The sequence below is a fragment of the Ochlerotatus camptorhynchus genome, unplaced genomic scaffold, assembly GCF_037179485.1.
Source record: "Ochlerotatus camptorhynchus isolate MF236.1 unplaced genomic scaffold, CSIRO-AGI_Acam_v1.1 ptg000082l, whole genome shotgun sequence".
Taxonomy (NCBI): domain Eukaryota; kingdom Metazoa; phylum Arthropoda; class Insecta; order Diptera; family Culicidae; genus Ochlerotatus; species Ochlerotatus camptorhynchus.
The window spans coordinates 1,990,100-2,006,904 of record NW_027040572.1 but is presented as its reverse complement, the minus strand read 5'-3'; the positions used below and the strand labels follow the sequence as shown (position 1 = coordinate 2,006,904).

The 16,805-nt window shown below is 34.1% G+C and overlaps 1 protein-coding gene and 1 long non-coding RNA gene across 5 annotated transcripts in view; one reads left to right on the top strand and one right to left on the bottom strand.

The window, feature by feature from the left end:
- The window catches only part of MEP-1, a 57,279-nt gene extending 55,693 nt beyond the window's left edge, over positions 1–1,586 (bottom strand). For all 4 annotated transcript variants that reach the window (XM_065217968.1, XM_065217969.1, XM_065217970.1 and 1 more), the window contains exon 1: positions 1,199–1,586. The gene's annotated coding sequence lies outside the window, so the exon portion shown is untranslated. The remainder of the gene's footprint in view (positions 1–1,198) is intronic.
- Positions 1,587–6,574: 4,988 nt separating this feature from the next.
- Positions 6,575–16,273, top strand: LOC135698146 (uncharacterized). The gene is made up of 4 exons (XR_010517462.1): positions 6,575–7,123; positions 7,374–7,425; positions 7,879–7,919; positions 16,008–16,273. It is a non-coding gene; the product is annotated as an uncharacterized LOC135698146 (long non-coding RNA).
- The last annotated feature ends 532 nt before the right edge of the window (positions 16,274–16,805 follow it).

Here is a 16,805-nt window from a genome sequence, read left to right as displayed (position 1 = left end):
AAATAACGATCGAACTAGTAATATCACAAATTGAATACGGATGACGAATTCTCTGGATAAATGGCCATAACTGGAAATGCACTGTATTTCATAAACTCTCCATCCAGTTAAGAATCCAATTGATTTTTATACACAATTGCTTGAATAGTTTTGCAGCTTATAGAAAATGCATACAAATCGCACTTTTTCATAATTCTAGAACAAAAACCTGTTCTAGCTAGAAGCAGCTGAACTTTTTGTTTCATTTATATGCTGAATCCGGTTTATGCTTATTTCAAGAAACATGGATTCGTAATATTTTTTAATGCAATAAGTTTAAACAGGTTGAAGATTTTGCGAAAATACCAATCTGATCACGGTAGTAAGCAAAAAATTAATCAACGTTCCAAATAATACTTCAAAAAGAAATAGTTCGTTGATACATTCAGATACTTTGCGATACTCTTCATCATAAGAATTTAAATAAAGTTTAATAGCATTTCAAACTTCACATATTTTATAAAAAGATCCAGAATAAGGCACATGAAAGAAATAAGATGGTGTACTTACATAATGAATCCTTACAATATAAGATTAATCCTGAATAATCGATATGTTAATTAAAATCACTGGAAAAATTGCAATGCATTATTAAACCATCAAAACAAAAACATCCTCTGAGATCAATGTTTGGCAAATCACTGTTGATATTTCGATTAAAACAGTCCATTCTTTGGAAGCACCACAATATTCAATTGAATGTCACACACTACGGCAGATTCACCTTTAGTAACAATCTTCACCAAGCGGTATTTTCCAAAGCCGCGATAACGGACCATCACAATCTCTCCACTTTATATTTTTATGTAGTTTTCCTCCGATATCCTGTGGATCTGACAACGCTGACCTAGTGCCAAACATCACTCGCTCCGGTCCAAAGGACACGCACACACTCTCTCACTGCCATTGCTCCGTTCCGTCGCGAGCAAAGCAGCCAGAGAACTGACATACGATATCACTCACACTGGCACACTTTCTGCCGCCAACATCGTCGACCACAGCGAGAAGAAGCAGGAGAGGCGAACGATGATCATTGTTGTACATGCTTCACTTTTCACAATCGCCAGGAGAAAAAAAATGTTGACCTGCCAAATTGATTCACAAAAATCACCCTTCGATCACGGTCGAAACCAGTAAACTCCATCCAAAAACATCATACCTTGCGACAATCTTCACTTTGGTGCACTTTTCATTGCATTCACGGCGGCACTTGATCGGAAAAAGTCGCGTTTTTTATTCACCACCCGCGAGAGAAGAGGTTCACGAAACTGCACAGAACACCAACTCACAGACGACCCCTTTCCACACACTCCGTCTGCTGGTAGTGTAAGCGCAAAAACATAAAATGGCGTCAACTTCTCACTCACTCACTCGCCCTACGATTGGCTTGCTAGCAGCAGAGCTAGAGAGATATAGCAGGCCCGTTTTTACACAATATCCCGCGATATATAGATGCTTCTGTACGCGCGTTCGTACTCGCACTACTGAACTGAACGGAGACTAGTAACTAGCACTGAAAGAGACGGCTGAACGGCACGAGTGTTTGTCTGTGACTGACAGTCGAACCCGACGGGTGACGTTTTGCTGCAGCAGCGCTGCCGTCGTTCTTGTGGGTCGACGACGGCGGCAACCGCAACAGGAAGTCGTTGTTTGCTGTTCGAGGCGCGTGAAAGGAAGGCTGCGCGCGCCATCCAGTGGGGCTTTTAGATACTTTTTAGCTATAGCGCTTGGTGCAAAGTGCAATAAAATGATCAATCAACGGAAAGAGGATGGTCGAAAGTTGGCGCCAAAACGGAAGTGGGTGGGAGGATCACTTCCGATCCAGTAACCGCCATCGATCGCATGTATCGCTGTAAAGGTTTGAATTCTAGGAACTTGTGTTTTGTGAGAAACGGAAGGCTTAACATTATCCTTTTGATAGAGTCGCATTATGTTCTGCGACACTGGGAATGCCTCACCCAACTGATCATATGTTGTATGTTATTGAGTACCCACTGGCGTACCGGTTGGTCAACCTTTGTACTTACATAACAGGTTACGTCGCAGCATCGAATTATTTACGTTCTCTATCTTGTGGACAGGACACAATCATAGTCTAGAAACGGACTTAATTATTTAATCAATATGTATGATGCAAAATCCAGATCCATACTATCATTAACGTCTATATTAGAAAACCTGAATCACTGAATCAAGTAACATTAAGCTGCCAAGGGCGTAGCCAGGTTTCGAGCTAGGGAGGGGCGAAAAAAAAATTACCATGGAAAATTTGGCCGAATGCCATTTCACCGAACGCCATTTCCTCGAAAACCTTTGTGTTGCCGAGTTTAGGGGGGGGGGGCAGTCGCCCCCCCTGCCCCTATCTGGCTACGCCTATGTAAGCTGCTGCTCCTTACTCAACAGACTGGCCATATTTATTGTATAAATGGCATATTTAAATTCTACCTTCAATCCTGCACTTTATACCAACGACGAAATGAGCCCTACAGGAAGGTGTAGGTGCCTATCCAGTTGCGCTGTACTAAATTCAACCCTATCTCCCAGTTCACATCAATGACATCAGTTATTAGAAACTAAATATGATCTGTTATTGGTTCTTGTAATCATTTTTGAATCACCTTTCTCTATCGTAAATCGATTTGTTCATGTCAATCTGTCCATACAAACAACGAAAGTGTTAAGAACCACATCAGTGGTAAATAATGGCTTCGTTAATAGATCTACCTGTTGAATGGTAGTTGCAAGTGATGCTGAACGGATATTTAATTTCAAATTCAAAATGTTGCTGTTGGTTGTTACCTATACAGGGTATCCAGCGATGAAGCCACAGACGAACCGTCATGCCACTGGAGCATTTCTTTTGGCCGCAATTCGATTTGTCAAACGAGCGATCCGATTTGTCAGAGGGGAGATCAGATCTGTCAAACCAGACGTAAGCCATGTGATATTTATGAGTTTATTTGTTAGATTTTCCGAACTCACTGACCCTTAAACGTCATTTTTTAGGTACAATTATATTTATTAGGCTGTTCAGCTCTACAGGCGTTTATGAGATCAGCTAGGCGCCTAATTATTAGAAATATAACCGAAATGAGGTGTGAAACAGCGAGATTATGTTTTCAAATGTTCTAAACAAATGTCTTTTGCATAACAGTAATGCCACATGCTTCGTTGGTGGAAAATAACGAAAATCCTGATAAAGGGTGTACCGTGCCAGCACCATATTTGGCGCGTTCCTAATGTCAACGCATTCGTCTATTTTTGGTCGCATCTCGATTATGACAAGACATTTTTAAAACCTTTGTTACACCATCATCCCTAGAGCACTCGAACTAAAATTTGCAGAAGTAACAAGTCAAAAATAATGATTTAAAATAGTCGAACATTATTGAGTGCGTCGATTTAGGAACCGCTTCGAATATGGTGCCTCCACGGTATCCGTGGAAAATGGCACACACATAAACAGCTGTAACTTTGTAACTAATATTAAAAACGACTTGAAATTTTCAGTGAAGAAATCGTTCATCTCAACCGTACAACAAATATAAGTCATGACTCTCATGACTTATGATGTGTGGGGTGCACTAAACAGATGATATGGAAACAGATGGTTACTGTTTACCAACCGATTAAGCTGATTTTCTGTATATGTGATTAGTGTCAACAATAAACTAGTAACCTACAGAAAATTAACTACATTTGTTGACGGAGAACCAAGGATGGTACCATAGAGGTAACTCTAAGACTAGTAGGTCCCAAAGAAACGTGCTCAACCTTTAGGCTCAGCTCTGGTCCGATCTTCGGTCCCAAGCTAATCGATGCGTCCCTCGAATCATAGGAAAATCCACGAACCCCGAGACGAACCCCTCATTTTATCTGTCAAACTTTCATAGCGAATCAAAACAAACATAGTGTAGTACCAACAATCAATACGAAACTAACGATTTTAAATTGGCTCACTACTTGACTAGTCTATCGGTCTCAAGCAAACGATTAACGTACCCCATTCTAGTCGAAATTCTAGTACTACGCAATGTTTGTTTTGATTCGCTATGAAAGTTTGACAGATAAAATGAGGGGTAATTGGTTTTTCCTATGTTTCGAGGGGTGAATCGATTAGCTTGGGACCGAAGAGAGTACCAGAGCTGAGCCAAAAAGTTGAGTACGTTATTTCGGGACCTTCTAGTCTTAGAGTTACCTCTATGGTAGTACCATAGAGGTAACTCTAAGACCACTGGGTCCCGAAGAAAATCATTATTATTTTTGGCTCACTCAGTACCAGAACAACGGTCCCAAGCAGTCCCAAGCTATTTCACTCACCCCTGCATGTTCTGCATGAATCCACACACCCCTGATGTTATCTGTCAAACTTTCATAGCGAATCAAAACAAACATAGTGTAGTAATAGAATTTCAACTAGAATAGGGTACGTTAATCGTTTGCTTGGGACCAATAGGCTACTAAAGTGGTGAGCCAATTTAAAATCGTTAGTTTCGTATTGATTGTTGGTAGTATCATAGAGGTAACTCTAAGACCAGAAGGTCCCGAAGAAACGAGCTCAACTTTTTGGCTCAGCTCTGGTACTACCTTCGGTCCCAAGCTAATCGATTCACCCCTCGAAACATAGGAAAATCCACGAACCCCTCATGTTATCTGTCAAACTTTCATAGCGAATCAAAACAAGCATAGTGTAGTACTGAAATTTATACCAGAATGGGGTACGTTAATCGATTTGCTTGGAACCAATAGGCTGGTCAAGTAGTAACCCAATTTAAAATCGTTAGTTTCGAATTGATTGTTGGTAGTATTCTCCCGATAAAATATCACAATTTTCAAACCGTTGAGTCACACTCCGAGTTTTCACTGAAGGTGCATCCGGGAGCGCACCCTGATACATCTTCAGTGAAACCACGGAGTGTAGTGAAAATTATGATGTTTGATTGGGGAATACTAGCTTTCATACATCTATTTTTGAATATATTAACAAAAGAGTCAATTGGACTTGACGTTAGTTATCAATATTACAAAGAATGAATAATGCTCCAAAGAGCGATGCCATCCGTGTTTACAAGGATTTTTTTTTTGCGTTTCAAAGTACTGCGTCCATGTTTCAAAACATCCCGAATAGAAATTGTAATGTAGGAAACATCAGCAGACATCTTCAATACATTAAATTTTAACGTGTATTGCTGTAATCTTAATGTATTCAGACGTCAGTGTGACGTCCAAATACATAAAAATACATTAGCCTCAAACGTTACATCAGAATCAAACGTCTTGACGATGTAAAATTTGACATCAGAATACATCCAATGACAACAGAACCTAACGTTACATTAGAATCAAACATCATCACGATGTAATTTGTTGCACGCATAAAACATCAGAATACATCCAATGACAACAGAACCTAACGTTACATTAGAATCAAACTTCATCACGATGTAATTTGTTGCACGCATAAAACATCAGAATACATCCAATGACAACAGAACCTAACGTTACATTAGAATCAAACATCATCACGATGTAATTTGTTGCACGCATAAAACATCAGAATACATCCAATGACAACAGAACCTAACGTTACATTAGAATCAAACTTCATCACGATGTAATTTGTTGCACGCATAAAACATCAGAATACATCCAATGACAACCGAAGCTAACGTTACATTAGAATCAAACATCATCACGATGTAATTTGTTGCACGCATAAAACATCAGAATACATCCAATGACAACAGAACCAAACGTTACATTAGAATCAAAGTTCATAACGATGTAAATTGTTGTCCCTCGGTCTCTCGCCGCATGCAAAGTTTGTTTTTCCTGAGTCAGCACTACACGGCGAATGAGAACGACCCAAATTTGAGGTTAGTTCACTCATAAATCGCAAAAAGTGCAGGAACTCAGTTTTGAATTAATTTCCCTCATGTTCCGAATATGAGAAAAGCAAAGATTGGATTCTCTGGATTCTCGTAAATTTTCCTTATTTTAGGGCAGATTTTTGAGGTTTTCCACAGGAAATCATGCGGCAAATTTACTCATCCTGCACTTTTTTCGATATTGAGTACACTGTACTCAAATTTGCGTTGATCTCATTGGCCGTGTACAGTTTTTTTTTTCGCAGTGGGAAAGAAGTTTTGGCATGCCCTGTGGGCAATGTTTATTTGTATGTAAAACAATGCCCTGGTGACGTTACAGTGCAAGAGTTAATTAGTGTTTTAATTGATTATTATCGTTTCAATTGAAAACCGATTTTACTCTTGTTCTGTACGTTAAACATAACGTCGGCTATAGTGTGCTGTACACGCTAACTTGAAAGTACCTATTAATGGTTGAAAAAGACCCATTTTGAAGAAAAGTGGCTTAACTCATTAAATGAGTAAATTTTTTACCCATTAATGAGTATCTGTTACCCATTAATGAGTAATTGTTAATCATTAATGGGTAACAGATACTCATTAATGGGTAAAATTGTTTAATCATCAATGAGTTAAACCACTTTTCTTCAAAATGGGTCTTTTTTTACTCATTAATGAGTACTTTCAAGTTAGCGTGTATACCGCATCCGTGTATACGAATACACTTACTACCCCTGTTGGGTGGTTTTGCTCCTCCGTTTTTGACAACATTAGAAGGAGAAAAGGAGACAAACTAGTCAAAAGTAGGTAAAAGTGAACTGGCCGTTGGGTACTTTTTTCTTACCGTGTACGAATACAGCACCCCACACGAATAAAGCCCTACAGTAAAAGTATGGACGACTGACACCACAAAACTGAAAAAAGCTGTTCCAATCGAGCAAAGCGGTGCATTTTGACGGTTCGATTGGAACAACTTTTGACAGACGTCCATACTTTTACTGTAGGGCTTTACACACGAATTGCCGGCGACAAAGTGACGTCATTTGACATTGGGCGACTTAAAGACTGACGTTTTTAAATTGGTGTGTTTTTTTTTGTCGTGCGCTCAGCCATCTTGTCTGGTTTGTTTATAAACAAACTAGACAAGATGGCTGAGTGCACGGAGCGCACCGCAAATTCCTTCACCCGAGCCGCGAAGGAAAGTAGCAACTTTAACAGTAAGTATTCAAATATTTGTTATATTTAGTGTTATTATTTGTAATTTCTCATCCGGATTTCTCAAGCGGGTCAATTTTGATGTAATTATTTTCAAAAATTGATCCGGTTGAGGTAAGCATCCTTGCTGATGCAACGCATCAACAAGGATGTTTAACTCATCAGGATTCCTCCAGCGGATCAATTTTGAAAAATAATGACAAATTCTAACAAACATCCAAAATTTTGATTAATTTGTATTTTTTTTTTCAGCCGGCTGCTTCCAATAATTCCGGATTGGGACGTGTACGGAAATTGAATAGAGGTAGGTGTTAAACAGTTTTTATTAAGTGTAATTATTTTTAAAAATTGATCCGCTGGAGGAATCTGACTGAGTTAAGCATCCTTACTGATACAACGCATCAAAAAGGATGTTTAACTCATCCGGATTCCTCCAGCGGATCAATTTTGATGTAACTTTTTTCCATAAATTTATCCGCTGGAGGAATCCGACGGATTTCATTGACTGATGCAAAGCATCAACAAGGATGATTAACTCATCCGGATTCCTCCAACGGATCAATTTTGATGTTACTATTTTCCAAAATTGATCCGCTGGAGGAATCCGGCTGAGTTAAGCATCCTTGCTGATGCAACGCATCAACAAGGATGTTTAACTCATCCGGATTCCTCCAGCGGATCAATTTTGAAAAATAATTACAAATTCTAACAAACAGATCCAAAATTTTGATTATTTTGTAATTGTTTTTTTTTTCAGCCGCCTGCTTCCAATAATTCCGGAGGTGTTCGGGAATAGAGGTAAGTATTGAACAATTTGTTATTAAGTGTAATTTTTTTTTTTTTTAATTGATCCGATGGAGGAATCTGGCTGAGTTAAGCATCCTTATTGTAAGGATGTTTAACTCATCCGGATTCCTCCAGCGGATCAATTTTGATGTATTTTTTTTTTTCCAAAAATTGATCCGCTGGAGGAATCCGGCGGATTTAATTGACTGATGCAAAGCATCAACAAGGATGATTAACTCATCCGGATTCCTCCAACGGATCAATTTTGATGTAACTATTTTCCAAAATTGATCCGCAGGAGGAATCCGGCTGAGTTAAGCATCCTTACTGATGTAACGCATTCCGATACCGGATCCCGATGTTTATGTTTAAGTTAAAGTTTTATTATAGTTAAGTAAAATTTAAAGTTAAGTTAAATTAAGTATGTAACAACTAAATTTAAGTTAAAATTATGTTAAAGTAAAAGTTATGTTGATGGTAAGATAAACTTATGTTAAAGTAAAAGTTAAAATTTATTTAAAGTTACGTTAAAGGTAAGTTAGAGTTAAGTTAAGGTTACGTTTAAGTTAAGTTAAAGTTATGTTTAAGTTAAGATAAAGTAAAGTTAAAGTTATGTGTAAGATAAAGTTAAGTTCAAGTTATGTTAAAGTTAAAGTTAAGTTATAATTAAGTTTAACTTATGTTAAGGTAGAGTTAAAGTTAATTTAAAGTTTTGTGAAATTTATGTTAAAGTAAGTTTAAAGTTAAGTTAAAGTTATGTAAGAGAAAAAGTTATGTTATAGTTATTTTAAAGGAAAGATAAAGTTTTGTTAAACTTAAGTTAAAGTTATCCCTAATAAACGGATACCATACACTAACGATGTCATACACAGCAAAAAAAGTTGTTGAATATTACATCGAAACTGCTGCAACCAAGTCAATCCATCGGTTGTGTAATATCACATTGTATGATGTACATCGATTTTGCGAACAAAATTACATCCATTGATGTAATATTGTATCTGCTTTTTGTTATTACATCATTATTTCATACATCAGCTTGAATTACGTTGGTTGATATTACATTTTTTTTTGCTGTGTAGATGGTACGACCATACCGCATAAAGTTGGGATGATATCCCGAATTGGTGGTTAGGCGCTTCTTATGGTTATTGTTTATGCGGGATGTTAAAGTTAATTTAAAGGTAATTTAAAGGTAAGTGAAAGTTTTGTTAGAGGTAAGTTAAAGTTATGTTAAAGGTAAGCTAAAGCTAAGTTAAAGTTATGTTAAACTTAAGTTAAATTTGTGTTATACGTAAGTTAATGCTATCTTAAAGTTAAAGTTATGCTAAAAATAAATTAAATTTATGTTAAATTTGGTAAAATTTAGGTTTTGCTAAAATTATGTTCAAGTAAAGTTAACGTTAAGTTTAAGTTAATTTAAAGTTAAAGTAAAGTTTAAGTTATTTTTAAGTTAAAGTTAAGTCTAGATTATTTTAGAGTTAAAGTTAAGTTTAAGTTATTTTAAAGTTTAAGTTAAGTTAAAGTTATGCTGAAGGTAAGTTAAAGTTAAGTTGAAGTTATGTTAAAGGTATGTTAAAGTAATTTTAAAGTTAAAGTTATGTTAAAATTAAGTTAAAGTTGTGTTATAGGTAAGTTAAAGCTATCTTAAAATTAAAGTTATGCTAAAAAGAAATTAAATTTATGTTAGATTTGGTAAAATTTAGGTTAAAGTTTTGTTAAAGTTAGGTTCAAGTAAAGTTTAGGTTAAGTTAAAGTTATTTTAAAGTTAAGGTTAAGTTTTAGTTATTTTAAATTTAAAGTTAAGTTCAAGTTATTTTATAGTAAAGTTAAGTTAAATTAATGTTAAAGATAAGTTAAAGTTACGTTAAAGTTGTGTCAAAGTTAAGTTAAAGTAATTTTAAAGTTAAAGTTATGTTAGAGCTTAGTTAATGTTATGGTAATCTTTATTTAAAGTTATGTTATAGGTAAGGTAAAGTTAAGCAAAAAATAAATTAAATTTATGTTATATTTGATTAAATTTAAGTTAAAGTTTTGCTAATATTATGTTAAAGTTAAGTTAAAGTTAAGTTTAAGTTATTGTTAAGTTAAAGTTATTTTAGCTTAGCTTAGCTTAGCTTAGTCTGACTGCACGTATCGATAGTTGCACTCCGTGATTGATCTAAACCAGTGAAATTGTACAAAGATTGTTAAGTTAAAGTTATTTTAAAGTTAAAGTTAAGTTTAAGTTATTTTAAAGTTAATTTTTTGTTAAAGTTAAGTTTAAGTTATTTTAAAGTTAAAGTTATGTTAAACTAAAGTTAAAGTTCTGTGATAGGTAAGTTAAAGTTAAGTTGAAGTTAAATTAACGTTAAGTTAAAGTTACGTTAAAGTTAAGTTAACGTTATGTTATGTTATGTTAAGTATAAGTTAACTTAAAGTTAAGTTTAAGTTAAAGTTAAAGTTAAAATAATTTTGAAGTTAACGTAATGTTCAAGGTAAAGTTAGGTGAAAGCTAAGTTAAAATTAAGTTAAAGTTATGTCAAAATTAAATTAGAGTTATGTTTATGCTTAAGTTAAGTTAAAGTTCAGTTAATGTTAGGATAAAGATATGTTGAATTTAAGTTAAAATTACGTAAAGGTTATGTTAAAGTTTAATTAAAGTTAAGTTAGAGATATGTTAAGTTTATGTTAGGTTAAGTTCAAGTTATGTTAATGTTAAATTTATTTTAAATTTAAGATTAAATTTAAAGTTAAGTTATAGTTCAGTTAATGTTAGGTTAAAGTTATGTTAAATTTAAGTCAAAATTAATTTAAGGTTTTGTTAAACTTTAGTTCAAGTTAAGTTAAAGTTATGTTAATGATAAGTTAAAGTTATTATAAAGTTTAAGTTAAGTTAAAGATCTGTTTAGTTCATGTTAGGTTATAGTTAAGTTCAAGTTATGTTAATGGTAAACTTATTTTAAATTTAAGATAAAATTTAAAGTTAATTAAAGTTAAGTTAATGTTAGGTTAAAGTTCTGTTAAATTTAAGTTAAAATTAATTTAAGGTTATGTTAAAGTTTAGTTCAAGTTCAGTTAAAGTTATGTTAAAGTTAAGTTAAAGTTATGTTAAATTTAAGTTAAAATTTAGTTAACAACAACGTTTAAGTTAAGTTAAAATTTGGTTAAAGTTATGTTAAAGTTAAAAATAAGTTAAAGTTTGTTAAAGTTAAGTTAAAGTAAAGTTAAAATTACGTTAGAGTGAAGTTAAAATTAAAATGATTTTAAAATTAAAGTAATGTTCAAGGTTAAGCTATGCGAAAGCTAAGTTAAAATTAAGTTAAAGTTATGTCAAAATTATGTGAGAGTTATATTAATGCTAAAGTTAATTTAAAGTTAAGTTAATGTTAGGTTAAAGTTATGTTAAAGTTATGTTAAAGTTAAGTTAAAATTAAATTAATGTTATGTTAAAGTTAAGTAAAAAAAGGTTAAGTTTAGTTAAAGAGAAGTTAAAGTTAAGTTAAAGATGAGTTAAAGTTAAGGTTAAGTTATGATAAAGTTAAATTAAAGTTAAGTTAAGATTAAATTAAAGATAAGTTAAAGTTAAGTTAACGCTAAGTTAAAGTTAAGTTAAAGTTAATGCTAAGTTAAGTTAAGTTAAGTTAACGTTAACGTTATCTTAAAGTTATGTTACAGATAAGTTAAAATTACGTTAGAGTGAAGTTAAAATTAAAATGATTTTAAAATTAAAGTAATGTTCAAGGTTAAGCTATGCGAAAGCTAAGTTAAAATTAAGTTAAAGTTATGTCAAAATTATGTGAGAGTTATATTAATGCTAAAGTTAATTTAAAGTTAAGTTAATGTTAGGTTAAAGTTATGTTAAAGTTATGTTAAAGTTATGTTAAAGTTAAGTTAAAATTAAATTAATGTTATGTTAAAGTTAAGTAAAAAAAAGGTTAAGTTTAGTTAAAGAGAAGTTAAAGTTAAGTTAAAGATGAGTTAAAGTTAAGGTTAAGTTATGATAAAGTTAAATTAAAGTTAAGTTAAGATTAAGTTAAAGATAAGTTAAAGTTAAGTTAACGCTAAGTTAAAGTTAATGCTAAGTTAAGTTAAGTTAACGTTAACGTTATCTTAAAGTTATGTTACAGATAAGTTAAAGTTATGTTATGTTATGCTCAAGTTAACCCGAAAAAAAATAACAACAAAAATACATAAAAAACAATGTAACAATAAGACGAAAATTATTGTTTTAACAATGATTTATATTGTTACGTCTACAATAAATTTACCTTGATTTATGTTGTACAAAACAGTAAATTTCATGGTAAATGGAAAATTTACAATAAAAAAGGGGGGTTGTTAAGTATCTTAACAATGAAATTTTCGTGATTTTCCCATATAATTTTTTTTTCAATAACATAATATATTATTGTTATTTTACTGTTGGTTGGCGAATTTATTGATCAAAAAAATAACAGTGTACTTTAGAGTGTATGTGTTGGCTTGACAGATCTACTTTATCGATTTTAAAAATAAATCGAAAAAATAAAACATTGCCCCGGGAAGGGAAGGGGGTGGCATGTCTGTTATGGGTGGTCCTTTTTTTTACTGGTTATGGATCGAGATTCGATCCGGAACTTGTGAGAAATACAGGCCAACTCCCCTGCGCTCGATATCCCTAGGTCACGTCTCCTTGGGGGTTGAGCGCCGTTGATAAGTTAATGCATTCGACTGGAGAGAATCGCCCATGAAATATGCTTCCACCTCGAGGGGGGCGACACATCTAAATCTCAATTCTAGATGATCAAAAAATCTTATACTAGCGAATCAATCTTCGAAAAATCATCTTTCATTTTTCCCATCTACTTGCATCGTGCTTCATCTTTTTGCAGGAAATCTTCAAAATCGACATAAATCTTCCTTCTATCTACTCAGCGTGCGTGCAGCTAGCCACAGTAAAACACAATCTTTTCTGCATCGTAGATAGAGTCGTCCCCCTCGTTCCACCTGAGAGTTCCTTTCTGACATCTTCAAGTGGTGGAGTTTTTTATTATTATTGTATGATTATTCCCTAATAAAAAATAACCATAAACGAACGATAACCCAAATCATTGAACTATTTCACAAATGGTTTGGATGATACCCAGAACACGTCGTTAAGCAAATTAACCATACAATTTTTATTAGGGTTGACTGCACGGAAAAGGTCTCCATTAAGCTTTAGAGAGGGTCTAGGATAAGATATGAGCGGACGCGGACTGCCTGATTTTGAGCCAAACGAACTGTCAAAGCCAGAGCCATACGAGCAGCGCCTATCTTAGTTACATTGGCAGTGTTGCTGACCCTCTCATAGTCTGCATGCTTCAATCAGATTTATTTTTATTGTTCGTGAAGTAACCCACAATGAAAATACACCAATATTTAATGTAACAACAATTTTTATTGTAATAGAGTTGTTCATTATTGTTCATGATCGAATCATGTTAACAATAAAATAAATGAAAAATACGATAAAAATTATTGTAACAACATTTTATTATGTACATTCATTGTACAGCTAGGTAGCAGTTTTGCCGTTTTCGGAAGAGTACAACATTATAACAATCATTTTTATTGTCGACAATAAATATGAATGTTAGAGCATTGTTTCCACTGAAAATTTCACTGTAATTTTTTTTTCGGGAAGTTAAAGTTGAAGTAATGTTCAAGGTAAAGTTATGTGAAAGCTAAGTTAAAATTAAGTTAAAGTTATGTTAAAATTAATTTAGAGTTATGTTAATGCTTAAGTTAAGTTAAAGTTCAGTTAATGTTAGATTAAAGTTATGTTAAATTTAAGTTAAAATTACGTTAAGGTTATGTTAAAGTTTAGTTAAATTTATGTTAAAGCTAAAGTGAAGTTAAAGATATGGTTAGTTGATGTTAGGTTAAAGTTATGTTAAAATTTAAATTATAATAAATTTCAGTTAAAATTAAGTTAAGGTTATGTTAAAGTTTAGTTAAAGTTAAGTAAAAGTTATGTTAAATTTTCCTAAAAATCTGCAAATTACTTAGACGATCTTCGAACTTCCCTGAAGTTCTGTGTACTCCCTGAAGGTCTGTGAATTTCTCTGAAGATCTTCGAACTACCCTGAAGCATTAAAATATTAAAAATTTCTCTAAAAGTCTACAAAACTTTCCTGAATTTCTGCAATTTTTTTCTGAAGCAATAAAAAGTTATCTGAAGACCTCCTTTAAGTTCTGCAAATTTCTCTGAGGATCAACAATCTTCCCTGAAATTCAGTATTTTTCCCTGACGTTCTGCCAATTTGCCTAAAGCTCTGTGAACTGCCCTGAAGTACTGAAAATAACTCTTAGATGTACGAGGATCTTTAAATTTATGTGATCTTCCCTGAAGTTCTGTGAGTTTATCTAAAGTTCTGCGAACTTCTCTGAAATTCTGTTCTATAAATTTCCCTTAGGAACTAAAAAATTATCTTTAAATTTACGAACATCACTGTAGTTCTGTTAATTTCTCTGAAGATCTTCAAACTTCCCTGAAGATCTGTGAACATCCATAAAGTAGTGATTATTTCTCGAAACGACGACAAACATTACTGTAGTGCTGTAAATTACTCAGAAGATCTACGAACTTCCCTGATTTTCTTTTGATTTCTCTAAAGATTTCAGTTTTTTAAAACTTCTCTGAAGTTTTTTTTTTTAATTTCCCTAAAGTTCTGCTAGTTTCTCTGAAGATCTACGACCTTCGGTGTAGTAAGATCTTCATAACAATTTCCGATTATTCTACGTTCTGAAGAAATTTTCAAACGACTTCAATTCGATTTTTTATCAGATGTTGGTCCTCAGAATAATTCCTGATCAACTTGACCTCTTCGAAAAATATCTCAAGATTTTAATTTCTAATCCTTATCAACCTGACCACTTCGAATATTTACTTAATTACTTTATTTGAATTTCTGATCAGTTGTAGGTCTTCAAAACAATTCCTGCTTATTTTGATCTCTTGTAGTAATATCCGAAAAGTTTCGATTGATTTATTGATCAGTTGTAGGTTCTCAGAATAATACCTGATCAATTTAAACTATTCAAAGAATATCAAAAGGACATCGTTTGAATTTCTGTTCAGTTGTAGGTCTTCAGAATAATTATTAACTTAAATTAAATTAAATCTGGTATTTTTCTGATGTTTATAGAACTACCAACAATCAATACGAAACTAACGATTTTAAATTGGCTCACCACTTTAGTAGCCTATTGGTCCCAAGCAAACGATTAACGTACCCTATTCTAGTTGAAATTCTATTACTACACTATGTTTGTTTTGATTCGCTATGAAAGTTTGACAGATAACATCAGGGGTGTGTGGATTCATGCAGAACATGCAGGGGTGAGTGAAATAGCTTGGGACTGCTTGGGACCGTTGTTCTGGTACTGAGTGAGCCAAAAATAATAATGATTTTCTTCGGGACCCAGTGGTCTTAGAGTTACCTCTATGGAACCATAGAGGTAACTCTAAGACAAGTAGGTCCCGAAGAAACGTGCTCAACTTTTTGGCTCACCTCTGGTACTATCTTCGGTCCCAAGCTTGTCGAATCACCCCTCGAAACATAGGAAAAACCAATAACCCCTCATTTTATCTGTCAAACTTTCATAGCGAATCAAAACAAACATTGCGTAGTACTAGAATTTCGACTAGAATAGGGTACGTTAATCGTTTGCTTGGGACCAATAGGCTACTAAAGTGGTGCGCCAATTTAAAATCGTTAGTTTCATATTGATTGTTGATGGAACTACCCTGAAGTTCTAGTAGTTCTTCTAACTAACCTTAAAATGTACATTTACCCCTATACCGCTATGCCGCTGTCCTGGTGTCATTGGGTTCGGCCCTTTACCTGGCTCGTAGACATTTCAAAGACAACAATGTCTGCATGATGTTTATACATCGGTTCAAACTATGCGTATTGATAAGTTTTCTGAAAAGATTTGGATCTAGGTGCATAGTTTGCTTTGATAGTCTTTCAGTTTCTCTAGCATTCTCTAGTCTTAGCTCATCTAAATATTTATTGCAAAATCCCTGGATTAATCTTCAATTTGGCTTTGTTTTCTTGTTTATTTTCTATCGTTCTATGTTCTGCAACCGAGTGGCAACCACTTACGCTAGGGAGGCAATTGAACACCTAGACCTGGACTCATCAACTCAAGGGCCAGGATCCACGGCTGTGCTTCTTTTCGAAGGAAGGCATGACACCACCAAAGCAACCAAGGAAGTCATCAATCCCCACCAACTGACGAGTTTCGTTTGTGGTTCGACACATGGACGGAGCATTTGTGTTTTGCTAAATTTTGCAAATTATTGGGGAATTTCCCTAAAGTTTCACGCGGCCACCAGTTTTCACTCTTCCACAGGCCTTAAGCACAGACAAACAGACGTAACTCTTCATTGTGTATCTTCGTTCATGCATTTAACGGTTGATTTGAATATTATCAGTTCCGCGAACTACTCGCCGCAGCGCTGGCATCGGATCACTTTGACGTTTCTATATATTCTATAGAACTTTTATGCAATATTGTTTACGAGCTAGCGAGCAAGCTTGTTTTCCGCGAGAAGCCAGAGAGATGTCGCTACTGAGGTTATATGTTTTGAGATACTATGTTTTCAAGAACAAGTTTTTCAAAGAGTTACGTCTGTTTGTCTGTGCCTTAAGGGTAACCCACATTAGATCTGCTTGCGTTGCGTTGTCGTAAATTTTATAGTTAGACAATATATTTAGCTGTCACTTTGCTGCATCGCTCCAGATCTGGATCTAATGTGGGTGGCCCTGTAGATTTGGAAACTTGATTATGTAAACACTAGGCATCTTTGTCTGGTAGTTCGTTCAAAAATGATACAACAATCGTCAAGCTCGCTGTAACGTCACCTAGTGCCTCGTCACCTACAAA